The sequence below is a fragment of the Leucoraja erinacea genome, chromosome 22, assembly GCF_028641065.1.
Source record: "Leucoraja erinacea ecotype New England chromosome 22, Leri_hhj_1, whole genome shotgun sequence".
NCBI lineage: Eukaryota > Metazoa > Chordata > Chondrichthyes > Rajiformes > Rajidae > Leucoraja > Leucoraja erinaceus.
The window spans coordinates 19,048,157-19,058,586 of NC_073398.1; positions in this window are offsets into that span (position 1 = coordinate 19,048,157).

The following is a 10,430-nucleotide window of genomic DNA, read 5'->3' on the forward strand; positions in this document are numbered from 1 at the left end:
GAGTGCTGTCACTTTTGGCTCGCCAAAGGTCCATATGGTATTCCAGAAACAAATCTTTACAAAAAAATTAATAGGAGCTTCAGTCGTGAATCCATTACTTGATCATCCACAAATCTCTGAGAGCCGCCACCAAGATATAATTGTGATGACCTAAAAGAAATGAGCCAAATCCGATTCTGCTGCAGGGCAAATCATTGCTAGAGTCCGCTTTAACCGCCTCCTGCCAAAGTGCTGCTTCACAAATCACAGGTTCTGCTCATGTGGAGGCTGAGTGAGCATGGTTGTTGTGTGACAACAAGGTGCAGGAATAGTCCCAATCACTATATCTGACCCTTTCCAACCTTATAAAGTCTTTGTCGCCATCAAAGAAGAGGGACTGTGGAACGCTCTCCTCAATTTCAGTGGTTCATAAATATTCACCTCCATCTTGTGGTTGCTTTACGATGATATGCAGGTCCCGATCCATCTCAATCAATGACAGTGAAGACTAGTTTTACACTTGCTACTCACCTATCAGCATTCAGTTCCACTTAAGTGAAAGTTGAACATGACTTGGGACTGAAATACCTGTGTTCAGTGGCAGCCAACAAAGGCATATTTATCCTTGTGCATCAACTGGCTTGCAGGCACATTGCATTCTGCTCACTCCTAGTTTCTTGAGTTAGGGCAGTCATCATCTTCGACAAGCATTTTTCACTAATTTATTTACCCGATTTAATGATGAGGCATCTGAAGCAAAACTCGTTAACGCTGGTCATGACCGGGTAGAATATCCTTCAATTCATTCAGAAGTGGAGGAACTCTGTAGACTATTTTGATGCAAATATTCTATTTGAGGCTGGTTTAAAAAAACTGAATATTAATAGTAAAAGCAGAATGCTGAAATGTAATCTGGCAATAACAATGCAAGTCCTACTCTCTTGAGGCTCTTCGACAGATGGCACTATAACCAGCTAAGTAGTCTGGTGACGAGAGGTCAGGCAGAAGTAACTTCTCCACCCAGTTGTTGGTTATGGTTGTATGTTCTGTTAATATTGATTTTTGGTGGGAATATAAAAAAAAAACCCAGACAATGTGACTCCCAATAGGAACATAAAACCTTTGCATCCTATTGAATTTTGCAGAAGAAGTAATAGTTAGATCCAGTTCCTTATTTAACTTCTGTCCTCTGACTTTTAGATCTATATCTGTGTAGGTTCTTGGGTTACTGTAAATGTGCAGCTGATATCTCAAATTACATGTAAAATCAATTCAACCTTCACAGTCTCGAGTACAGTCAAAAATCCAGTTATATTTATGGTGAACCTCGTAATGGGGCCCCGTTGCCATGGCAAAGATCTTGCAGGATCCATCTGTAGGTAGGAAAAGAGGGGTTGCTATGACACATGGACACATCTCTGCTTCCAATTATATTGGATACAACCAATTATTTTAGCAGGATTTGCAATGTCCCACTGTTTTTTAATTGGATTTAATGTTTCCTGCAAAGCAACCCAAGCGACTAAAACAGAATCACTATATTGGTTCTATGGAATGGCTTTATCACCTTTTTTGAAACAATCAGTGTCACATCAACTTTTGGTAAAGTTAGTTAATTGTTTATCACAAAAACATTAAACATCTATCTGCCATTTTTGTAAGTTCATAGAAAATGACGGCTGACCAACCACCAAAACTTTTCTGAAGATAAGATATCCAAATTGGCCATGTAAATATCCCTTGATGCTGCACTCAGGGACTTTCCATGAAGCTTTTTGGGGAAAAACATCTGAAGTGGGTACTTTAGGTTTAAACTGGGAATTTGGGGGGGGACAACAAAATAAAACTGAAGAAAGCAATGGAATTGTTGATGGTGCAATAAGGGATAATGGACAGAACCCAGATATGTCTAACTTGCTCTTGGAAACTCATTGCAAAATGGAAAGCTAAACAGCTGAATAAGTTGGGTGGGTGGAGGACTTGCCATAGAGTTTAACGCAAACAAACTTTGGGAGGCATGGTGGCGCAGAGGTAGAGTTTCTGCCTTACAGTACGCAAGGCCCATGTTGGATCCTGACTACGGGTGCTGTCTATATGGCGTTTGTAAGTTTTCCCTGTGCCCACGTGGGTTTTCTTTGAGTGCTCTGGTTTCCTCCCACACTCCAAACATGTACATGTTTGTAGGTTAATTGGCTTTGACAAAAATTGTCCCTCGTGTGTAAGAGAGTACTAGTGTACAGGGATTGCTGGTAGGCACAGACCCGGTGGGCCACAGGGCATGTTTCAGTGCTGTGTCTCAACAGTAAACTAAAGTAGACATTGTTCCATATTAGAACAAAAGGGAACTTGAACAAAATGAGCTACTGTATCAAAAAACTGAACTGTAATTTGAAATAGAATTACTAGGTTGACTGAGCAAGAAACAAAGGATTAATTGGTGAAACCAAATGATATTTAGAATTTTAAGCTTTTCTAAATGGCGTCGGGTCTGTATGCTTATATTAGTAGACACCAAAATTAGGACTTATTAAAAAAAACATTTACTTCGCATGAGTAATAATGGAACAGAAATAAAAAGATGCAAAGTGATAAAGTTGGGGAAAACCACTGCATAATGATTAAGCTGCAAAAAGCCAGTGTTGGCTATGAACAGATCAAGATGGAAATGACAAGAAAACAGAAAACCAAAGGAGAAACTGACCTATACATATGAAAACAAAATGTTGAGTTCAGGAACAAAGACTTGGATATGTTGCTTAATTCAGTGAGGCATCAAGCACTGAGCAACCTAAGCAGCTCGGAGCTCTAGTTATAATAGCAGATGTCATCTAGTTTGGACAAATGCTATCTGGTGAGGTTAGGAAGACATTTGTTAAATGTTTCTGCCATATGAAACATTACAGCAAAACACTCATGATATACTGGAGATCAACTCGAATAAACTCATTTGGCCGAACTGCAACAGTTGGAAAAACTGAATGGATGTTGGAAAGTAGAACTCTACTGCAAATAGTAACATGTTGTGGGATCATTGCAGAACTGCTAAAGGCCATTTAGCCAATTGAGCCACTGCCACTATGTACAAAATCATGAGAGGAATAGATTGAGTAAACAGTCTTTTGCCCAGAGCAGAGGAATCAAGAGGTAGGTTTAAGGGGAGGGGAGGATTTAATAGAAACCTGAGCGTAAACCTTTTTACACAGAGGGTGGTGGGTGTATGGAACAAGCTGCTGGAGGATGTAGTTGAGGCAGGTAGTATTGTAACATAGTTTTGTGTGCCTTCGGACAGTGCAACTGTTTCCCTCAGACTTCCTTTCATACTCCTTGAGACTTGGCATCAATGGCCACGATTTTTAGATTCACATGGCCATCCTCGTTTGGTTATTTGCTTTGTGCTTGTTCATGTTTAAGTAAATCGGGTAAAGTTTGTCAGGATTTACAGATGATGTTAAATTCCCTTTCACTTATTAACTCTGGCATGAACTCATGGGAGGCCCCCTGAAAAAATAGTTTAGAATTTCCACTATGTTCTTACTGGTGGGACATTGCAAGAATACCCGCCAAACTGGGGTTCCCCAATATTTATACAACCAGTTGTTTAACTAAAAACATAGGAGGTTTTCACACGTGACCGCACTGAGCAGAAAAGGAAGAGTTATAAATCATTATGGTGAGACTGCCATTTATAAATCATCTTCCTTGACCTCAGGATGTCCCAAGTGACTTGTTTAAAGTGAAGTCTCTTTTCTAAGTTGGAAGCACAGTGGCTATATGTACACCAATTCCAGACATCTGACGGCATCTATTAGGCCAGACCGCCAAGATCAAGTCTGATCTTCTGTGCATAGTATCATGGAATCTTTGCAGTCATTAGAGAAGGCAGAGAGTCTTCTTCCAAACGTCAGTACAATGATATCCTCACAGTAGTGTACTTGAGTGTCAGTTCAAATCTTGAATTCAGCCATGCAGAATTCACAAGAGTTGCTATTTCACCAACCTCCATTTCCTGAACAGAATCTCCATACAAACTCCCAGAATGTATGTATGTGCCTATATTGTATTACAGAATGTTAAATGTACCTATATTGTCCTAAAATATTTAATTATCTGAACACCTGACTTCATTGAAAGTGCCCAATTATTATTTTCCAAGGATGCTAGTGGCATTAGTTATGCCACTATGTATTAGTCAAGAGTGTTTTATTGTCTAATGTTCCAGATACAACATTACAATTCTTACTAGCAACAGCACAACATAATATGTAAACATAGTACACTGTAAACAATATAATAAACAAGAAAAAAGTTATGTGTGTACGTACACATAAAAAATAAATACAAATAGTGCAATAAAAAGTGAGGGCAGTGGAGGCCAAGTCACTGGGTGGATTTAAGAGAGTTAGATAGACCTCTTGGGGCTAGTGGAGTCAAGGGATATGGGGAGAAGGCAGGCACGGGTTTATTGGTAGGAGACAATCAGCCATGATCACAATGAATGGCTCGAAGGGCTGAATGGACTCCTGCACCTGTTTTCTATGTTACAAACAATAATAGTCTATAGTTTAGAGCTTATTGGAGGTTGTAGTGTTTAATAGCCTAATGGCTATATGGAAGAAACTGTTCCTGAATCTGGACATCACAGTTTTCCAACTCTTACCTTCTTGTCGATGGCATGGATGAAATGAGTGTGTGGCCAGGATGGTGTAGGTCTCTGATGATGCTGGCTGCCTTTTTGTGGCGGTGACCTTTGATGGTGAGGCGGTCAGAAGCCGTCATCGACTGGACAACGTACACAACTTTTACCCACCCTAGATGGACAATTGTGAATCTGCCATATTGCTCTGGGTCTGGGATTACATCAGGCAGTGCAGTTAAAGGACATGTATGGTAATTTGTACTTGGCTCACCTGGATATCCTGATAGTACAAAATGTCCTTATAAATGCAAATCTTTCATTCCTTGGTTCAATCCAATACAATTCTCAGTTTCTTTTTACATAATGGGGTCGTGTACAAAACCAACACAAAATCTTTGAGGTTTGTCGAAACACGCACATAATGGAATTGGCTCCAGTAGCTTTTAAGCTCCACATTCATTTAGTTTGAATTCCCTTCTGGTACAATGGGACATGAGCTTGTGACTCCAGGTCAACACTCTGGTTATCAATCCGTTAACAAATACTTTGCTGCCATATCTCAAAATGTAATGCACTCCGTCAAGATGTAACGAGCTCCCTCAGTTCCGTTAAAACACTTGCATTCATTAGTCGTATGTAGTCTCATTACCTTGGGATAGTAAAGGTGTGTTACAATCAATAAAATGTTTTTCAGCGTAGTCATCAATGTAACATAGGTTACACATGTTCATTCAAAAATGTTGCAAAACTGCACTGAGATAGTCGCCAAGAACTTTGCATCTCAAGGTGGTGCAGCAGTTAAAACTTAATTCAGCTGCCTTACAGACATGGTTAGAGCTGAAAAGAAATTCACAGGAATGTTAAGGGCCTGTCCCACTTGGCCGTTATTTGCGCCTCTGGTCTGCAAGGTATTGTGGAATTCTAATGGCCATCTAGATGGGCGGATAGGACCTAATGTTAACGAGTTCCATCAGCAGCAACAGTCAAGATGCCACTCTATACATCCATGGTGAAAACTCTGCAGTGTACCTTAACTTCTCAATCTTCTGACAGGCAAATATTTTCACCAGCTGTGCCACATCCGACATACACATATATGTTCTCTTAACTTATTATTTGAGCAATTTACAAACATGACTATCCCTATTCCCAGATTACACTCACGGGCTTTTGATTTTAAACATTTAATCATAGCCATTAATAATGTTTGCTGAATAATAAAACTTTTGCAGCAAAGAAAAAAATCTGAGACGTTATTAGTGCAAAAGAAAGATGATTGCAGGTGAAATAAAACTGCTGTGAAGATATTGAAATAGAGTAGGATCACAAAAAGTCCAGTATACATTGGAGAACAGGTAAAACTTAATTCAACTGCATTACCACCAAATTAACACATGGTGGCAGAGTTGTCCTGACTTTGGGAGCAGAGCTGCATGCCCATTGCCTTTTCTGAAAGATAAATTCTCCAATTAATTCAGACAAGATGCAGGTTCAGAGAGTTGAAACGCAGATAAAACAATAACCACAGAGAGCACCATGAGCCTAGCTACAGGATATGCTCCATTTCCAGCGAAATGGAGCCACCAAACAACAAAAGAAAACAGGAAGATAGAGAAAAGATGCTGGATTAACTCTGCAGGTCAGGCTACCTCTGTAGAAAAAGGATAGATAGATAGATATAATTTATTGCCACACAACCAGGGTCGGTGGAAATTTGGGTTGTCAGCAGCAGTACAATAATAAAGAACACAACCACAATAAAACTGTAACACAAACATCCACCACAGCATTCATCACTATGGTGGAAGGCGCAAAATTTGGCCAGTCCTCCTCCATTCCCCCCCCCCCGTGGACAGGACCAGAGTCCAGAGTCAGTCCAGGATCGGCTCTTCCTCACCGGAGACCGCGGCTTTAGGTTGTTGTAGGCCGCAGGCCGGCTGTAGACGCCGCACCAGCTGGAGCTCTGCAGACCGCGGTTTCAGTCTGCCGGCAGCCCCGGGCCAACGAAACGGAGCGCTCCCCTCCAGCGAGCCCCAGCGAGGGCTCACCGGCTCCACGCTGAGAGTCCACGCTGCGCCCGCCGCTAAAGCCCCGGGCGCGTCTCCGGGAAAGCCCGCGCCGATCCTTGAGGTTAGGCCATGGGGGTGGCGACCTGAACAAACTCACCTCTCCAAGGAGGAGGCGACCGAAGCGGTTTCCCCCTTACCCCCCACACCGCCCCCGACACAAAACACACGAAGGAACATTAAATACATACTTTACATACATACTTTAAAACATACTAAAAAATAAAAAAAGGTTGAAAATTTGATGGGTGAAGTTTTGTGTCAAAATCCTTCTTCAGTGCAGAAAGAAAATAGGAGTCAGCGGTAAGGAGTCAGGAAAAAGCAGCAAGAAGGATGCATAAGATTAGAGTTTTACAGAAACAGGTGGTTATATAAACTGAGTCCCTCGGGTCAATAAAGAACCTTTGCAAAGATGCAGTGTGGTTACCTTGAATTCTCAACCCCACCATGAAAGACATGGGTAGCAGGTGGATTTGCCTCTTGTATGCAAGTTAAGTTCAATCGATTACAGGAAGCACGTGTAAGCTTTAGAGAGCGGCAGAAGTTGTTTATCACAAAGCTACCCGGATTGAAGGGCATTAGCTCTAAGGCCAAACATGAATTGTTTTCCCTGGAGACCTGATAGAAGTATTTAAAATTATGAGGCATAGAAATGCTTAGAATCTTTTTCCCCAAGGTGTAAATGTCAAAGACCAGACGGCATAACTTTGTTCAGAAGTGGTGAGTTTGAATGTGTGGGGAAAGATTTTTACGCAGACAGTGGTTGGCATTTAAGAAGCTTTTTAGATGGGCATGTGGATATGCAAGGAATGGAGGGATATGGGTCAATTGCAAGCAGAGGAGATTAGTTTAATATGACATCATGTTTGACAAAAATTGTTGGCTGAAGGGTCTGTTCCAGTGCTGGGCTGTTCTATGGTAGACAAAATTGCTGGAGAAACTCAGTGGGTGCAGCAGCATCTATGGAGCGAAGGAAATAGGCAAAGTTTCGGGCCGAAACCCTTCTTCTTCTGAAGGGTTTCGGCCCGAAACGTTGCCTATTTCCTTCACGCCATAGATGCTGCTCCACCCGCCGAGTTTCTCCAGCACTTTTGTCTACCTTCGATTTTCCAGCATCTGCAGTTCCTTCTTAAACACTGGACTGTTCTATGTTTTATGCAACTATTGATACAACTAGATTTGGGAGTGGCACATAAATCAATTTACCCTTCATCTGGCCTGAAACATTGACTCAGTTTGGCTCACAAATGAGCTTCTGTTTTTTTTTTTTACATTTTCAAGCGTCTGTAATTTATTTGCTTTTCAATCCTTCTTTTGCTTATGTCCAGCCACTTTCCACTGACAGGCACCAATGTGCCAGTTTATTGGGGGAATGATGATATTGGTCAGAGTGGCACCCTTGATGTGCTGTCTGTGATCCTGACAGCTCAACTATGTGAGGTAGCTTAGGCAGGAAGTACACATGAGGGAAAACACTTGTCTTCCCAAATCTTGACATCCCAAACCAAAGCACTTCGCCTGGTTTTAACAAATTTTAGCAAGATATGAGCAGCAAGGTGGCACAGTGGTGGAGTTGCTGCCTTACAGAGCCAGAGAACCAGGTTTGATCCCGGTCAGTACGGAGTTTGTACGTTTTCCATGTGAGCTGCGTGTGTATTGTCCAATTTCCTCTCACGCTCCAAAGACGTACAGGTCTGTACACTAATTGGCTTTGTAAATTAGAAATTGTCTCTCGTGTGTGTCGGATAGTGTTAGTGTGCAGGGATCATTGATCGGTGGGGGCTTGGTAGGCTGGAGGGCCTGTTTCCGCATTGCATCTCTTAAACTAAAACTAAGCTAAAACTTCTGGACTTGACAAGTTAACAGAAAGCTCACTCAGTATCTGATAGGCATGGCTCATATCATTGTGGGCCAGAACCACTGAACCTGTGTACCTTGCACATAAGATACGTATTCTTCTCATTATATATTATGCTGGGGCAAAGCTCCAAATCTTCTGACCCGACTCCATTTACAAGTTTGCAGATGATACCACCGTAGTGGGCCGGATCTCTATCAATGATTACAGGAAGCGGACGGAGAACTTACTGGCATGGCGTCAAGACAACAACCTCTCCCTAGTTGTCAGCAAAACAAAACTGCAGGTCACCAACTCCAAGAACTGAAGTGGAGTGCACGCCCCAGTCTGCATCTATAGGGATGCAGTGGAGAAGGTTAACTCCCTTATTGACCAAAACTCTTTCTCAGAATGGGATAGACAATGTCCATAGGTCTCTAGTGCAGAGACTTCCAAAGATTCATAACCCTCTGAGAGAAAAAAATCCTCCTCATCTCTGTTTTAAAGGAGCAAATCATTATCCTGAAACTATGCAATCTCGATTCCTTAACAAAACAAAAATATCCTCTCAGCAGCTACACTGCAAAACTCCCTCAGATTCATACGTCCTGATAAGATTGCCTCTCATCCTTCTACATTCCAATGAATGTAGTACTGAACTATTCAGTCGCTCCTCGCAAGGCAACTACTTCACTTCCAGAATCAACAAATGAAATTCAAAACTTCCCCTCCGTGTGTAAGCTGCTCTTTAAACTGGACGCGGTCCAGTTGACAAGGAAAGGGAACATCTTTAACGGCAGTAAACAGCTTAACAGTTAGTCTGCCCTATGACCTTATCTCTGACCTGTATCATCTGATGCAGACATTGGGAATGCAGTCAAGCTATTTTCATTGGTATTAAGATGCAAGGTAATATGAAAGCCCCATGTGCAAACAGTGGGCCCAGCACTCTGTGAAGAGCACACTGCCCATCTCACAATTGTTATGTAATGTGGCAGTGTCAGCCATGCAGCAAGATCCTATTCATAGTAAATTAGATGAGTAACAGTTAATACGTTTTTGTTGGCCTGGTTAGCAAACATGTCTCAGCCAGGATTCAGAACTGCCTGTTCTCTTCACAATGTCTCAAAGGGTCTTGTGAACAAGCACACAAGGTCTTGATTTACTGTATCATTTCATTTAAAAATCAGCACCTCTGGCTATCTAAAGGTGTTTCAGTACAGTACTGAAATAAAGGCATAGATTATGAATGTACAATGTTCTGACTCGGGTAAAAATGCTGCCAAATGAATCAATCTGAGTCTCCAATCTGCTTCAACCTTATGAAACTCGGCAAATTGAGTTGGTTTATCACAGGTTTTTTTTCAATGAGGTTTATATTAATTTAATGTGAATATTGGAAATTATTAACACCCACCGTGCTTCAGTAGGAATTATGTTAATGAAGCTCATCAATGTTACATCGGAAACTATCATGTTCATTTACGTTAGAGAGTCAGAGCTTGGAGCTCCCGAAATTGGTCTCTAACCAGAGACAGTCAGCTCCATGATGTTAAAGTCCGCAGGCTCCCAAATCGATCTCCAGCAAGAGGTCATCAACTCCTCGGTGGTAGGCCGCAGTGCGAACGGAGATACGATACGGAAAAAAAGTTGCATCCCTGTCAAGGTAAGAGATTAAAAACGTTTCCCCCCACTCCCCACATAAAACAAGCTAAAGAACTTTAAAACATACATTTAACATATACTATTAAAACAACAAAGAAGGAAGGGACAGAAGGCTGATGGAAGAAGTGTTCTTAAACCTGGACCTCACTGTAATCAGGCTCCTGTGCATTCTTCCAGAAATTAACAACAAGATGAGAGCATGACCAAGATGGTGTGTGTCTTTGATGATATGAGCAGCCTTCTTATT